Source organism: Pseudophryne corroboree, chromosome 3, assembly GCF_028390025.1.
Source record: "Pseudophryne corroboree isolate aPseCor3 chromosome 3, aPseCor3.hap2, whole genome shotgun sequence".
Classification (NCBI taxonomy): Eukaryota; Metazoa; Chordata; class Amphibia; order Anura; family Myobatrachidae; genus Pseudophryne; species Pseudophryne corroboree.
In genome coordinates, this window is record NC_086446.1 from 278809164 (window position 1) to 278826109 (window position 16946).

Here is a 16946-nt window from a genome sequence, read left to right on the forward strand (position 1 = left end):
AGCCGCGTCTTCCCGCCGCCGCCCTCACTATGTGGGGGCGGGACTCGGCTATAGGCGCCATCTTCTATCTCTGCAAGAGGCCAACCGTCAGATCAGCGGGGAATGCTGCGCTGCACATAAGACAGTACACGAGGGAGCCCAGCGTCTCACCCTGTTAGTACAGGCGGGGAGCAGCAAAAACAGCAAGTATAACACAGCCCTTTCATATGCTCTGAAACTCGTTTATTCTAAGGGATTCTTTAGTGCTCACACTATTTTCTACAGGGGGGTATACAACAATACAAGACATATTAGAGAGAATTCTTGTATAAGTTTACTTATCTATAGGACTGCTGTAATTTTTCTTTGATATTCATTACTTGCTGATAGATTTAACAATGGCAGTAAGCCAGACAGATCTGCTAAAGGGAAAGCAGGCACAGCTGTGTATGTTGCTTGTTATCATTGTGGCTCCAGGCTTTCAAAGGGTAGCACGTATCCGGGTTCTCTCTGCACGGCGTGCTCCATTACACCTGACATAGAGGGGAGGCTTCGTAGCCTAATGGTTAGGCTTCCTGCCCAGAGTGCAGATGGTGATTGCAGGGTCACTGGTTAAAATCCCTGGTTCGACTGGTGTTTATAGTATTTGTTACAGCCTAATGTGTCTACAGATCACTCTGTCCCTCTATGGGCCAGGAACATGGCCGAGGCTATTGCTGATTTACGCCAATCACAGTCAAGTACTGATTCTGGTCAATCTAATGTGGAACCTCCATGGACAAGAAATATGGACAAAAGTCTTTCAGACTTAGCACAGTCTATTAACAAGTTTGTCGCTTCAAGTTCAGTAGGTTCAGTGGCTAGTAAACGACAGCATCAGCTTCCCGCTATCACATTCCCAGGACAGGAATTAGATTCGGTAGCCACCCCCCTGGAAGAGGGCGAATTGGACTCTGAGTGGGAGGATGCTTCCGCTTGGGAAGAAGAGGAATTGACTTCCTGTTCAGGTGTCAGGTTATTGATAGAGGCCATCCGTCAGACTCCTAATCTCCAGGATACGGTGGAGGCGGAGACTTCGTCTGGCTTCTTCAAACGCCAGAATAGACATGTAACTGTCTTTCCTTCATATACACATTTTGCAGAAATTTTAAAAGAGCCTTGGCTTAAGCCGGACTCCCGCTTTCAGGCTCCTAATAAAATTATTATTATTTTCTCTACCGTCCTAAGTGGATGCTGGGGACTCCGTCAGGACCATGGGGAATAGCGGCTCCGCAGGAGACAGGGCACAAAAGTAAAGCTTTAGGATTAGGTGGTGTGTACTGGCTCCTCCCCCTATGACCCTCCTCCAAGCCTCAGTTAGGTTTTTGTGCCCGTCCGAGCAGGGTGCAATCTAGGTGGCTCTCCTAAAGAGCTGCTTAGAAAAAGTTTTTTAGGTTTTTTATTTTCAGTGAGTCCTGCTGGCAACAGGCTCACTGCATCGAGGGACTTAGGGGAGAGAATTTCAACTCACCTGCGTGCAGGATGGATTGGATTCTTAGGCTACTGGACACCATTAGCTCCAGAGGGAGTCGGAACACAGGTCTCACCCTGGGGTTCGTCCCGGAGCCGCGCCGCCGACCCCCCTTACAGATGCTGAAGATTGAAGGTCCGAAAACAGGCGGCAGAAGGCTCTTCAGTCTTCATGAAGGTAGCGCACAGCACTGCAGCTGTGCGCCATTGTTGTCACACACTTCACACCAAGCGGTCACGGAGGGTGCAGGGCGCTGCTGGGGGCGCCCTGGGCAGCAATATTTAATACCTTTATGGCAAAAGAATACATCACATATAGCCATTGAGGCTATATGTATGTATTTAACCCATGCCAGATATCTAAAACTACGGGAGGAAAGCCCGCCGAAATAGGGGGCGGGGCTTATTCTCCTCAGCACACAGCGCCATTTTCCTGCTCAGCTCCGCTGTGAGGAAGGCTCCCAGGACTCTCCCCTGCACTGCACTACAGAAACAGGGTAAAACAGAGAGGGGGGGGCATTTTTTGGCGATATTTTGATATATTTAAGCTGCTATAAGGAACAACACTTATATAAGGTTGTTCCCATATATATTATAGCGCTTGGGTGTGTGCTGGCAAACTCTCCCTCTGTCTCCCCAAAGGGCTAGTGGGGTCCTGTCTTCGATAAGAGCATTCCCTGTGTGTCTGCTGTGTGTCGGTACGTGTGTGTCGACATGTATGAGGACGATGTTGGAGTGGAGGCAGAGCAATTGCCGATAATGGTGATGTCACCCCCCAGGGAGTCGACACCGGAATGGATGGCTTTGTTTATGGAATTACGTGATAATGTCAGCACATTACAAAAATCAGTTGACGACATGAGACGGCCGGCAAACCAGTTAGTACCTGCCCAGGCCTCTCAGACACCGTCAGGGGCTGTAAAGCGCCCTTTACCTCAGTCGGTCGACACAGACCCAGACACAGACACTGAATCTAGTGTCGACGGTGATGAAACAAACGTATTTTCAAGTAGGGCCACACGTTATATGATCACGGCAATGAAGGAGGCTTTGCATATCTCTGATACTGCAAGTACCACAAAAAGGGGTATTATGTGGGGGGTGAAAAAACTACCTGTAGTTTTTCCTGAATCAGAGGAATTAAATGATGTATGTGATGAAGCGTGGGTTAACCCAGATAGAAAAATGCTAATTTCAAAAAAGTTATTAGCATTATACCCTTTCCCGCCAGAGGTTAGGGCGCGCTGGGAAACACCCCCTAGGGTGGATAAGGCGCTCACACGCTTATCAAAACAAGTGGCGTTACCGTCTCCTGATACGGCCGCCCTCAGGGATCCAGCTGATAGGAGACTGGAAACTACCCTAAAAAGTATATACACACATACTGGTGTTATACTGCGACCAGCCATCGCCTCAGCCTGGATGTGCAGTGCTGGGGTCGTCTGGTTGGATTCCCTGACTGAAAATATTGATACCCTGGATAGGGACAGTATTTTATTGACTATAGAGCAATTAAAGGATGCCTTCCTTTATATGCGAGATGCTCAGAGAGATATTTGCACTCTGGCATCGAGAGTAAATGCGATGTCCATATCTGCCAGAAGGAGTTTATGGACGCGACAGTGGTCAGGTGATGCGGATTCCAAACGACATATGGAAGTATTGCCGTATAAAGGGGAGGAATTATTTGGCGTCGGTCTATCGGATCTGGTGGCCACGGCAACTGCCGGAAAATCCACCTTTTTACCTCAGACCCCCTCCCAACAGAAAAAGACACCGTCTTTTCAGCCGCAGTCCTTTCGGTCCTATAAGAACAAGCGGACAAAAGGACAGTCATATCTGCCTCGGGGCAGAGGAAGGGGTAAGAGAGGGCAGCAAGCAGCCCCTGCCCAGGAACAGAAGCCCTCCCAGGGTTCTGCAAAGCCCTCAGCATGACGCTGGGGCCTTACAAGCGGACTCAGGAGCAGTGGGGGGTCGACTCAAGAATTTCAGCGCACAGTGGGCTTGCTCACAGGTGGACCCCTGGATTCTGCAGGTAGTATCTCAGGGTTACAGGTTGGAATTCGAGAAGTCTCCCCCTCGCCGGTTCCTAAAGTCTGCTTTGCCAACGTCTCCCTCAGACAGGGCGACGGTATTGGAAGCCATTCACAAGCTGTTTTCTCAGCAGGTGATAGTCAAGGTACCCCTCCTACAACAGGGAAAGGGGTATTACTCCACGCTATTTGTGGTACCGAAGCCGGACGGCTCGGTAAGACCTATTCTAAATCTGAAATCTTTGAACCTGTACATACAAAAATTCAAGTTCAAGATGGAGTCACTCAGAGCAGTGATAGCGAATCTGGAAGAAGGGGACTTTATGGTGTCCCTGGACATAAAGGATGCTTACCTGCATGTCCCAATTTGCCCTTCACATCAAGGGTACCTCAGGTTCGTGGTGCAAAACTGTCATTATCAGTTTCAGACGCTGCCGTTTGGATTGTCCACGGCACCTCGGGTCTTTACCAAGGTAATGGCCGAAATGATGATTCTTCTGCGAAGAAGAGGCGTATTAATTATCCCTTACTTGGACGATCTCCTGATAAGGGCAAGGTCCAGAGAACAGCTGGAGGACGGAGTAGCACTAACCCAACTAGTGCTGCAACAACACGGGTGGATTCTGAATTTTCCAAAATCTCAGTTGACCCCGACGACACGTCTGCTGTTCCTGGGAATGATTCTGGACACGGTTCAGAAAAAGGTGTTTCTTCCGGAGGAGAAAGCCAGGGAGTTATCCGAACTTGTCAGGAACCTCCTAAAACCAGGGAAAGTGTCTGTGCATCAATGCACAAGAGTCCTGGGAAAGATGGTGGCTTCTTACGAAGCGATTCCATTCGGCAGATTCCACGCACGAACTTTTCAGTGGGATCTGCTGGACAAATGGTCCGGATCACATCTGCAGATGCATCAGCGGATAACCTTATCGCCACGGACATGGGTGTCTCTTCTGTGGTGGTTGCAGAGTGCTCATCTGTTAGAGGGCCGCAGATTCGGCATACAGGACTGGGTCCTGGTGACCACGGATGCCAGTCTGAGAGGCTGGGGAGCGGTCACACAGGGAAGAAACTTCCAGGGAGTATGGTCAAGCCTGGAGATGTCTCTTCACATAAATATACTGGAGCTAAGAGCGATTTACAATGCTCTAAGTCTGGCAAAACCCCTGCTTCAGGGTCAGCCGGTGTTGATCCAGTCGGACAACATCACGGCAGTCGCCCACGTAAACAGACAGGGCGGCACAAGAAGCAGGACAGCAATGGCAGAAGCTGCAAGGATTCTTCGCTGGGCGGAAGATCATGTGATAGCACTGTCAGCAGTATTCATTCCGGGAGTGGACAACTGGGAAGCAGACTTCCTCAGCAGACACGATCTACACCCGGGAGAGTGGGGACTTCATCCAGAAGTCTTCCACATGATTGTGAACCGTTGGGAAAAACCAATGGTGGATATGATGGCGTCCCGCCTCAACAAAAAACTGGACAGGTATTGCGCCAGGTCAAGAGACCCTCAGGCAATAGCTGTGGACGCTCTGGTAACACCGTGGGTGTTCCAGTCAGTGTATGTGTTCCCTCCTCTGCCTCTCATACCAAAAGTACTGAGAATTATACGGCAAAAGGGAGTAAGAACGATACTAGTGGCTCCGGATTGGCCAAGAAGAACTTGGTACCCGGAACTTCAAGAGATGCTCACGGAGGATCCGTGGCCTCTACCTCTAAGACCGGACCTGCTTCAGCAGGGACCGTGTCTATTCCAAGACTTACCGCGGCTGCGTTTGACGGCATGGCGGTTGAACGCCGAATTCTAAGGGAAAAAGGCATTCCGGAAGAGGTCATTCCTACACTGGTAAAAGCCAGGAAGGAGGTGACTGCACAACATTATCACCGCATTTGGAGAAAATATGTTGCGTGGTGTGAGGCCAGGAAGGCCCCCACGGAGGAATTTCAACTGGGTCGATTCCTACATTTCCTGCAAACAGGATTGTCTATGGGCCTCAAATTGGGGTCCATTAAGGTTCAAATTTCGGCCCTGTCGATTTTCTTCCAGAAAGAATTGGCTTCAGTTCCTGAAGTCCAGACTTTTGTAAAAGGAGTACTACATATACAGCCCCCGGTTGTGCCCCCAGTGGCACCGTGGGATCTTAATGTAGTCTTGGATTTTCTCAAATCCCATTGGTTTGAGCCGCTCAAATCGGTGGAGTTGAAGTATCTTACATGGAAAGTAACCATGCTACTGGCCCTGGCTTCAGCCAGGAGAGTATCAGAATTGGCGGCTTTATCATATAAGAGCCCATATCTGATTTTCCATACGGACAGGGCAGAACTGCGGACGCGTCCTCATTTTCTGCCTAAGGTGGTGTCAGCATTTCACCTGAACCAGCCTATTGTGGTGCCTGCGGCTACTAACGATTTGGAGGATTCCAAGTTGTTGGACGTGGTCCGGGCATTGAAAATATATATTTCAAGAACGGCGGGAGTCAGAAAGTCTGACTCACTGTTTATATTGTATGCACCCAACAAGATGGGTGCTCCTGCTTCTAAGCAGACGATTGCTCGTTGGATTTGTAGCACAATTCAACTTGCACATTCTGTGGCAGGCTTGCCACAACCTAAATCTGTCAAGGCCCATTCCACAAGGAAAGTGGGCTCATCCTGGGCGGCTGCCCGGGGGGTCTCGGCATTACAACTCTGCCGAGCTGCTACTTGGTCAGGGGCAAACACGTTTGCAAAATTCTACAAATTTGATACCCTGGCTGAGGAGGACCTTGAGTTCTCTCATTCGGTGCTGCAGAGTCATCCGCACTCTCCCGCCCGTTTGGGAGCTTTGGTATAATCCCCATGGTCCTGACGGAGTCCCCAGCATCCACTTAGGACGTTAGAGAAAATAAGAATTTACTTACCGATAATTCTATTTCTCGTAGTCCGTAGTGGATGCTGGGCGCCCATCCCAAGTGCGGATTGTCTGCAATACTTGTACATAGTTATTGTTACAAACAAATTCGGGTTGTTATTGTTGTGAGCCGTCTGTTCAGAGGCTCCTACGTTTGTCATACTGTTAACTGGGTTCAGATCACAAGTTATACGGTGTGATTGGTGTGGCTGGTATGAGTCTTACCCGGGATTCAATATCCTTCCTTATTGTGTACGTTCGTCCGGGCACAGTATCCTAACTGAGGCTTGGAGGAGGGTCATAGGGGGAGGAGCCAGTACACACCACCTAATCCTAAAGCTTTACTTTTGTGCCCTGTCTCCTGCGGAGCCGCTATTCCCCATGGTCCTGACGGAGTCCCCAGCATCCACTACGGACTACGAGAAATAGAATTATCGGTAAGTAAATTCTTATTTTTTATTTTTTTTTAGATTTTTATAAACATTTGCAGAGGAAGATACAAAGTACTGGGAAACTGCCCCAAAGGTGGATGCTCCTATCTCTCATTTGGTGAGATCAAGTGAATTCTGGTATGCAGTCGGATGACCCATTAGAGGCTACTCAACTGGCTGAACAAATTTCTGAGGCTCTCGTTTATGTTGGAGGCCTTGTTGGACTCCGCCTAGTTACAATCACGTGTATTTGTTCTAGCGATTACGGCGAGGCGTTCACTATGGCTTCGTGTTTGGAACGCTGATTCTGTTTCAAAACAGACTTTGACAGCCATTCCGTTTAAAGGTGAATTTCTTTTTGGTCCAGAACTTAAAAAGATTTCCAACACTACGGGTGGCAAGAGCCCGTTTCTTCCAGTTGCCTCTCAAAAATCAAAGGCAACAAAATTTCGGTCTTTTCGTACTCAAAGCAGGGGTGGTGTCCAGTCCTTTCGAGCCATTTCACGATTTCCACGAAGAGGATACCATGGTAGAGGCGCATAGGCACCTCGTAGACCGGCAGCCAAGCCTACCGACAAGCCTGCCGTATGACGCGGGGAGCAATCAGGAGGGATCCTTGGTGGTGAGAGGATTACTACAGTTCAAAGACAGGTGGCTCCTGTCAAATCCAGATCGGTGGGTGACAGGGGTCATAACCAGAGGTTACATTTTGGACCTCAAGGAACCTGTTCCACACCGTTTTTTTCGTCACTCCTCTCCCAAGCGATGCCTCTAGGCGACAAGCACCCATTCGGGCAACTTACACACTTTCTTTTTCATCCACTAGGGGTCACTGGAGTACTCTTGGGATATGGACGGCTTCCACCGGAAGAAGGCACTGAATAAATTAATTTTTGAGACTACTCCTCCCCTCCATATCCTCGAGCACTTCAGTGTTTTTTCTGTGCTCGACACAGTTAGAAGGCATAGTGGAGCTCGTCCACAAAGTATTGGAATTTTTTCTAAGTTTTTTTTTTTTTCCTTTCAAGGATTTCCACGTCCTTTCCCCCCTTCTAACAGGCGTGGGTCAGGGACAGTGGAAGCGGCTGAGAACAGCCGTGAGTGTCGGACCTCTCTGTAAAGAGCTCCCTCACTCCACCTGCAGGCTGCCTGCAAAAAGCTGGACGGAGCTTGGATGAGAAGCCCCGTCATAGACTTTTGTTACGGTCCAGGTATGTTGGGTAGGGGCGGTCAGCTTATGCTGCCGCCCCACTATTGGGGATTGTATTGGGCATGTTTTACTCACTAACGACCGCTGCCCGGAGCGCGTGTGCATAGGCCGCTTCACGGCTCTATGCAGCGCGCTCTCACTCTCCGCCGCTACCAGCATCTTAAGTTACCTAGCAGACCGCTGCTCCCTGCGCCGCAGCAGCCGATATGTTCCCCGCTGCCTGGCTACACAGGAGGCCACTCCACTCTATGCTGTGTGTGGCGGGCCGGGAGCGCGTGTGCATAGGCCGCTCCACGGCTCTATGCAGTACGCTCTCTGCTCCCGCTGACCGCCTGCATCAGCCGAGGAGTTCCCCGCTGCCTTGGCATACAGGTACAGGCCGCTCACACGGCCCTATGCAAAGTTCCACAGGCCCCGACCCGGTGCTGTACACGGAGGTCGTGGGGGTGGGGGGAGACATTAGCAGTATTGGCAGTGTTAAGCTTTGTAGAAAAACTTGGTACTTAACATGTTTAATGTTCTCCTGTCTGTTCCAGGATTCCTATATTACATCTCGGCTTAAGAGTGGTACTAGGGGAATTTGGGGGTCAGTTTTCTTATTGCTGGCAGGCACTGCACTTGCCTGATATATACAAGGAACTTTGGTGTTATTACTGAGTCGTGCAGACTGTCTGTGTGTAGTTTGTATTGTCTGTCTTTATAATGAGTAAGACACCAGCAAAATCTAAGAAACATTTTTCATGTCATGTCTGTAAGAGTGTGTTGCCTGATGAATCCACCACATGTACAGCATGTGTTGTTAATACAGCCACAAATACGATTTCCACAGAAGTAAAGCCAGCATCTCTGGACCCTCCATGGGCTTTACTTGCAGATGTATTAGTTGGTTTACAATCAGAGCTGGCCGCCTCTCGTGAAGAAAGAGAGGCGGCAAGATCTGAGTTTAAAATGAGACCATTTGAGTTACCAGGGGAGTCTCAATCTGGTCAGAGGTCCACCTTGAGTGGAAAAGATAAGTTTCCTTTTCCTAATAATTTTCCAGTCTCTGGGATACTAGACCTCACTGAACATGAGTATGAGGAGGGCGAAATAGACCAACAGTCAGATAGTGACGATTTTGACAGCCCAGGTATTGATAATCTCATCAGAGCAGTACGTCAGTCGCTGGAGTTTACGGAAACTGAGGAGCCCCTGACGAATGATGAGGTAGTCTTTACCAAACGACAGAGATCTCCGATGTGTTTCCCTATTTCGGAATCTCTTAATAAAATGTTACTGGAAACACGGAAGAATCCGGATAAACGGTTTTCTATACCTCGTAGATTTAAATCGAGTTACCCGTTTCCAGAGTCCATGACAGCTACATGGGAGAACCCACCATCGGTGGATTCATCCGTATCTAAACTTACAAGGAAGTTAACCATACCAGTACCAACTGCTACTACGCTTAAAGACCCTGCAGATCGTAAAATAGAGGCTATGCTAAGGTCCATGTATACAGCAGCTGGAGTGCTGCTGAGACCTGGGTTGGTTGGCATTTGGGTTACTAAAGCATTAATGGTATGGATAAAAGAGCTCAAGTCGGCTCTGCAAGATGACCATCTTATACTTCTCGCGGATCAAATCTGGGAAGCTGCTGAATATCTATGTACAGCTTCTACTGACGTCTGTCAGCTTACTTCTCGCCTGTCCTCATCGCTAGTCATAGTACGACGAGCACTTTGGCTGCGTTCTTGGCAGGCGGAGACGGAGGTTAAAAAAGGTATAGAGGCATTGCCTTATGATGGCGAGAAGCTTTTCGGTCCTGAATTGGACAAATGGATTTCTGAGGCTACTGGAGGAAAGTCTGTGTTTCTTCCATCGCCTACAACTATACCTAAACGGAAATATTCTGGTCCGGCGTTCAAATCCTTTAGAACTCAGCCCTTTCGTGGGCAGGGCACAGGAGCAGTCACGCCTGGTAGAAGAGGTCGGGGACGTAGTGCCCGACAATCCAATGCACGTCGTCAAGACACTAAGACCACTAACAAACCAGTGGCATGACGGGCTCCCAGCCCATCTCGGATCTCCAATTGTGGGAGCACGCCTTCAGAGCTTTCAGAGGGCGTGGCTGCAGACGTCCACAGATGGGTGGATCCGCAATTTAGTATTAGAGGGTTACAAAATAGAGTTCGATTATCTTCCGACAGGAAGATTTTTCACGACAGGACTGCCTGTGTCGGACGACAAGAAAGCAGTTCTGCAGGTTGCCATTCAGTCTCTGCTGAATGCTGCAGTTGTAATTCCGGTCCCCGTGCAGGAACAGGGGCAGGGTTATTATTCCAGTCTGTTTCTGGTACCAAAACCAGATGGCTCAGTCAGGCCAATATTGAACCTAAAAGGTCTCAATCATTACGTCACTTACCACAGATTCAAGATGGAATCTCTCAGGTCAGTAATTGCAGGGTTAGAGCCACAGGAATTCATGATTGCACTGGATCTCAAAGATGCGTACTTACACATTCCGATTTGGCCACCTCACCAGAGTTTCTTAAGGTTTGCAATAAGGCGAGACCATTACCAGTTTCAGGCTCTGCCGTTTGGCCTCTCATCAGCGCCTCGGGTATTCACCATGGTAATGTCCGTGATGATAGCTCATCTCAGGTCCCTAGGAGTAATAATTGTTCCGTATTTGGACGATCTACTCATAAAGGCTCCGTCTCAACAATTGCTTCTCCAGCATGCTTTGCTAACGTACAATGTACTAGTTCAGCACGGTTGGATAGTCAGTTTAAAGAAATCACATCTAATTCCGTGTCAACGACTTCAATTCCTAGGGATGATTCTCGATACAGTAAATCAAAAGGTTTACCTGCCACAACAGAAAGTACAGGTCATTCGTCATCTGGTGCAATTAGTGCTCAAGCCACGCACAGTCTCAGTACATTTGTGCATTCGCCTTTTAGGCACAATGGTGGCGGCTTTCGAAGCACTTCAGTTCGGAAGATTTCACTCACGTCCGTTTCAACTGGAGGTGTTAGCGCAATGGTCGGGATCACATCTGCAGATGCGCCACAGGGTGAGATTGTCGCCACAAGTCAGGGTGTCTCTTCTCTGGTGGTTAAAAATACACAATCTATCTGCAGGGAGACGATTCGGCGTCGTGAATTGGATAATTCTGTCAACAGACGCAAGTCTCAGAGGTTGGGGAGCTGTAGTTCAGAGTTATCGGCTCCAGGGCCTCTGGGCAGATCACGAAAGATCGCTATCCATAAATGTTCTGGAACTCAGGGCGATTTACAATGCTCTAAGACAAGCAGTGTACATGTTTCGTTTTCAGACTGTTCAGGTGCAGTCAGACAATGCGACGGCAGTCGCATACATAAACAAACAAGGAGGAACGAGAAGCCGCATGGCAATGCGGGAAGTAGCTCGGATCCTCAGATGGGCCGAATATCACCAGGTGATATTGTCGGCAGTGTTCATTCCGGGAGTGGACAACTGGGAGGCAGATTTTCTCAGTCGTCGGGATTTTCATCCAGGAGAGTGGGCATTAAATCCAGAAGTGTTTCAGATGTTGATCCAGAGGTGGGGTTACCCTCAGGTGGATCTGATGGCATCCCGCCACAATCATCAGGTGTCACGATATGTGTCCAGAACAAGAGATCCAGGGGCAGTGGCGGTGGATGCTCTCACAGCCGCGTGGCCGTACAGCCTCGTGTATCTGTTTCCACCGTTTCCGCTGCTCCCGCTGTTGCTAAAACGGATCAAGAGAGGGTCCGTCACAGTCATACTAATAGCGCCTCATTGGCCTCGGAGAACTTGGTTCTCGGATCTCCTCGGTTTACTCGCAGACGATCCGTGGCCACTCCCACTACGTCCGGACCTGTTACAACAGGGTCCGTTCCTTTACCCCGATTTAGCGCGGCTGCGTTTGACGGGGTGGCTGTTGAAAAGGCCATCTTGAGAAGAGAGGGCATTCCGGAGTCTGTTATACCAACCATGGTACGAGCTAGGAAGCCGGTTACGGCAGCTCATTATTACAGAATCTGGCGTACTTATATAGGTTGGTGTGAAGCTCGGAAGTTTACGACATCATCTTTTAATTTATCCCGTCTTTTGTTATTTTTACAGATGGGGTTAGATGGAGGACTACGTCTTTCCACACTAAAGGGGCAGGTATCTGCGTTGTCAATTTACTTTCAAAGGAAATTGGCCTCGTTGCCGTCAATACATACGTTTCTACAGGGTGTAATGAGGATACAGCCTCCTTTCATTCCACCTACAGCACCATGGGACTTGAATCTGGTTTTAGATTTCTTACAGTCCGATTACTTTGAACCCTTACAACAAGTGGATATTAAATTTCTCACTTGGAAAACGATTTTTCTTTTAGCCTTAGCTTCGGCTAGGCGAGTTTCAGATCTGGGTGCCTTGTCGTGCAAGTCACCGTATTTAGTTTTTCATGATGACAGAGCGGAACTTCGGACGAATCCCGCTTTTCTACCAAAGGTAGTGTCGTCTTTTCACATCAATCAACCAATAGTAGTTCCGGTATTAACAGAGAATGCTGAAACGTTGGATGTGGTTCGCGCATTACGCGTCTATGTATCCCGAACGTCTACGGTTCGTAAGACGGATACGTTGTTTGTTCTCTATGATGCGGCTAAGAGGGGTTGGCCAGCCTCTAAGCAGACCTTATCCAGATGGATCAAACTGACCATACGTCAGGCTTACCTTCATGCTAGGTTACAGCCACCTACATCAGTAACAGCTCATTCCACACGTTCTGTGGGAACGTCATGGGCAGCGAGTCGTGGGGCTTCTACGACACAGCTTTGCCGTGCGGCTACTTGGTCTTCAGTGCACACGTTTGTGCGCTTTTACAAGTTTGATACGTTCGCGGCATCAGCATCTAGCTTTGGCCGTTTAGTGTTACAAGTGCCAAACAGCTCTCCCGCCACGGAGGAAACTTTGGTACATCCCAAGAGTACTCCAGTGACCCCTAGTGGATGAAAAAGAAAGTAGGATTTTGGTACTTACCAGGTAAATCCTTTTCTTTGAATCCATAGGGGGCACTGGACGCCCACCCAGAGCAGTTTATCTGTTTTAGGAAGTTCAGTGGTTCTTATGGTAACACACTTTCACGACTGGTTTAAATTTAACAAAGGTTAATCAGTTAGGGTGTCAACTGTTTAGTTGTCTGTTACGTTTTGTGTCAACTTTATTGTTGTCCGTGAGATTATAGGTAATTCTCCTTTTGTCAATCTCTCTATCGATCCTGTTCGGCTCAGTAAAAAACACTGAAGTGCTCGAGGATATGGAGGGGAGGAGTAGTCTCAAAAATTAATTTATTCAGTGCCTTCTTCCGGTGGAAGCCGTCCATATCCCAAGAGTACTCCAGTGCCCCCTATGGATTCAAAGAAAAGGATTTACCTGGTAAGTACCAAAATCCTACTTTTACAGCAAGGAGTAATTTATTCAGTTCCCAAATTTCAAGAGGGTCGGGATTTTACTCAAGTCTTTTTCTGGTAAACAAAACCGGACGGTTAATTTCGACCCATTTTAAACCTAAAATGCCTAAATCCGTGTCTTTCCACCCACAAATTCAAGATGGAATAGATATGTTCGATCATCTCGGCCATGGAACCGGAGGAGTATTTGGCATCTATCGACATAAAAGACGCGTACCTTCATATTCCAATTGGGTCGGGTCATCACCAACTGTTGAGGTTCGCACTAGGCCCTTGGCATTTCCAGTTTCGGGCTCTTCATTTCGGTCTTTCCACAGCCCCTCGGGTATTTACAAAAATTTTGGGTCACGTGGTGGCAATCCTCAGATGTCAGGGGGTCAACATTACTCCTTACTTGGACGATTTCTTGATAAAGGCTCCGTCACCTGACCTTCTTCAACATCTACAACGCACCACGGACACACTCCAATCCTTCGGATGGATTGTGAATTTCCGGAAATCTTCCTTGATTCCCTCTCAGGAGATGATTTTCCTAGGTCTCCTGTTCGACACAAGACGTCAGAAGAGTTTTCTTCCTCAGGGCAGTCTTCAGGATCTGCAATCCATAGTCCGCTCCCTGTTACAATTGCCGAGGGTCTCGGTCCCCCGATGTATGAAGGTGTTGGGCAAGATGGTGGCGACGTTCGAAGCAGTACCATATGCCAGATTCCATGCTCGAGCCCTTCAGGGTCAGATTCTGGGCTCTTGGACTCAAACGAGTCCACATCTGGACTTGCAATTGTGCCGGCTGTCGGTTCGGACTCGACAGTCTCTCCATTGGTGGCTTCACAGTCCCAATCTATCCAAGGGTGCGCTGTTCGCTGTTTGGTCTTGGATGATGGTTACCACAGATGCCAGCCTAGTCGGTTGGGGGCGGTGTTTCAACCTCAGCACTTCCAAGGTCTCTGGAACGGTCAAGAATCGATGTTACCGATCAACATTCTCGAGTTAAGAGCAATTCGATATGCTCTACTTCAGGTACAAAACGGAGTCCAAGGTCATCCAGTGCGCATTCAATCGGACAACGCCACGGCGGTGGCTTACATAAACAAACAAACAGGGCGGAACTCGCAGTTGGAGAGCCATGCAGGTGGTCGCCCATATCCTACAGTGGGCAGAAAGGTGGGTTCCGACCATCTCCGCAGTTCACATTCCAGGAGTGGACAACTGGGAAGCGGATTTCTTAAGCCTTCACACCATTCATCCGGGAGAATGGGAACTTCATCAGGAGGTCTTTCTGGCCCTGGTGTCTCTGTGGGGAACACCCGACATCGATCTCATGGCATCCTGTCTAAACCGAAAGCTCCCTCGGTATGGTTCGCGAACTCGGGACCCTCAAGTAACACTAATCGATGCATTAACCGCTCAGTGGCAATTTCGACTGGTATATGTGTTTCCACCAATTACCTTGATACCGCGTCTACTTCAACGCATCCGGAGAGAGGGTTTTCCGGTCATTCTTGTAGCACCAAACTGGCCTCGTCGTCCGTGGTACTCTCTTCTCCACAGCATGGTGACCAAGGAACTGCCCTTGCGACCCAATCTCCTGTCCTTGTCACCATCACGTTTTAAATCGTCTGGCTTTGACGGCTTGGTTCTTGCATCCAGCATTTTAAGAGCAAAAGGGTTATCTCGACTGGTGGTGAAGACTATGCTTCAGGCTAGAAAACCAGTCACTTCTCGTGTTTATCACAGAGTATGGCGTATTTACATTGCTTGGTGTGAAAGACGTGGGTTGTCACCGCACCTCTTTCGTTTACCTCGCCTGTTATCCTTCCTTCAGGATGGTCTGACTAAAGGACTTCGTTTGTCTTCCCTTAAGGGACAGATTTCGGCATTGTCGATTCTTTTTCAGAAAAGATTCGCTCTCATTCCGGAGGTTCAAATATTCCTTCAGGGTGTAGTCAGTATTCAGCCTCCTTTTGTTCGTCCGGTTCCACTGTGGGATTTAAATCTGGTTCTTCAGGCGCTCCAGAAGCCTCCATTTGAGCCGCTGGACTCTGTTGAGCTTCGCTATCTTACTCTAAAGGTAGTTTCTCTAACGTCCCAAGTGGATGCTGGGACTCCGTAAGGACCATGGGGAATAGCGGCTCCGCAGGAGACTGGGCACAACTAAGAAAGCTTTAGGACTAACTGGTGTGCACTGGCTCCTCCCACTATGACCCTCCTCCAGACCTCAGTTAGAATCTTGTGCCCGGCAAAGCTGGATGCACACTAGGGGCTCTCCTGAGCTCCTAGAGAGAAAGTATATTTTAGGTTTTTTATTTTACAGTGAGATCTGCTGGCAACAGACTCACTGCAGCGAGGGACTAAGGGGAGAAGAAGCGAACCTACCTAACTGGTGGTAGCTTGGGCTTCTTAGGCTACTGGACACCATTAGCTCCAGAGGGATCGACCGCATGGAACCGGCCATTGATGTTCGGTCCCGGAGCCGCGCCGACGGCCCCCTTACAGAGCCAGAAGCAAGAAGAGTCCGGAAAATCGGCGGCAGAAGACATCAGTCTTCACCAAGGTAGCGCACAGCACTGCAGCTGTGCGCCATTGCTCCTCATACACACTTCACACTCCGGTCACTGAGGGTGCAGGGCGCTGGGGGGGGCGCCGGGGGGGGGGGGCGCCCTGAGCAGCAATAAAAACACCTTGGCTGGCAAATATATCACAATATATAGCCCCAGAGGCTATATATGTGATAAATACCCCTGCCAGAATCCATTAAAAAGCGGGAGAAAAGTCCGCCGAAAAAGGGGCGGAGCTATCTCCCTCAGCACACTGGCGCCATTTCTCCCTCTCAGCTCCGCTGGAAGGAAGCTCCCTGGCTCTCCCCTGCAGTCTACACTACAGAAAGGGTAAAAAAGAGAGGGGGGGGCACTAAATTTAGGCGCAATATACATATAGCAGCTATAAGGGGATATAATTTAGTTAATCCCTGTATTATATAGCGCTCTGGTGTGTGCTGGCATACTCTCTCTCTGTCTCCCCAAAGGGCTTTGGGGGGTCCTGTCTTCTGTCAGAGCATTCCCTGTGTGTGTGCGGTGTGTTGGTACGGCTGTGTCGACATGTTTGATGAGGAGGCTTATGTGAAGGAGGAGCAGGTGCCTATAAATGTGTTGTCACCCCCTGCGGGGCAGACACCTGAGTGGATGGACTTGTGGAAGGAATTACGTGAAAGTGTCGACTCCTTACATAAAAAATTTGACGACACGCCAAATGCGGGACAGCCGGCTTCTCGGCTCGTGCCTGCCCAGACGTCTCAAAGGCCATCAGGGGCACTAAAACGCCCGCTACCTCAGATGGCAGACACAGATGTCGACACGGATACTGATACCAGTGTCGACGACGAAGAGACTAATGTTATGTCCAGTAGGGCCACTCGTTACATGATTGAGGCAATGAAAAATGTTTTAC

The 16946-nt window shown here is 49.0% G+C and overlaps 1 protein-coding gene across 20 annotated transcripts in view; it reads left to right on the forward strand.

Annotated features, from left to right (window-relative positions):
- Positions 1-16946, forward strand: part of TPD52L2 (TPD52 like 2) — a 115569-nt gene that overhangs the window by 85298 nt on the left and 13325 nt on the right. The gene's annotated exons all lie outside the window — the stretch shown is intronic.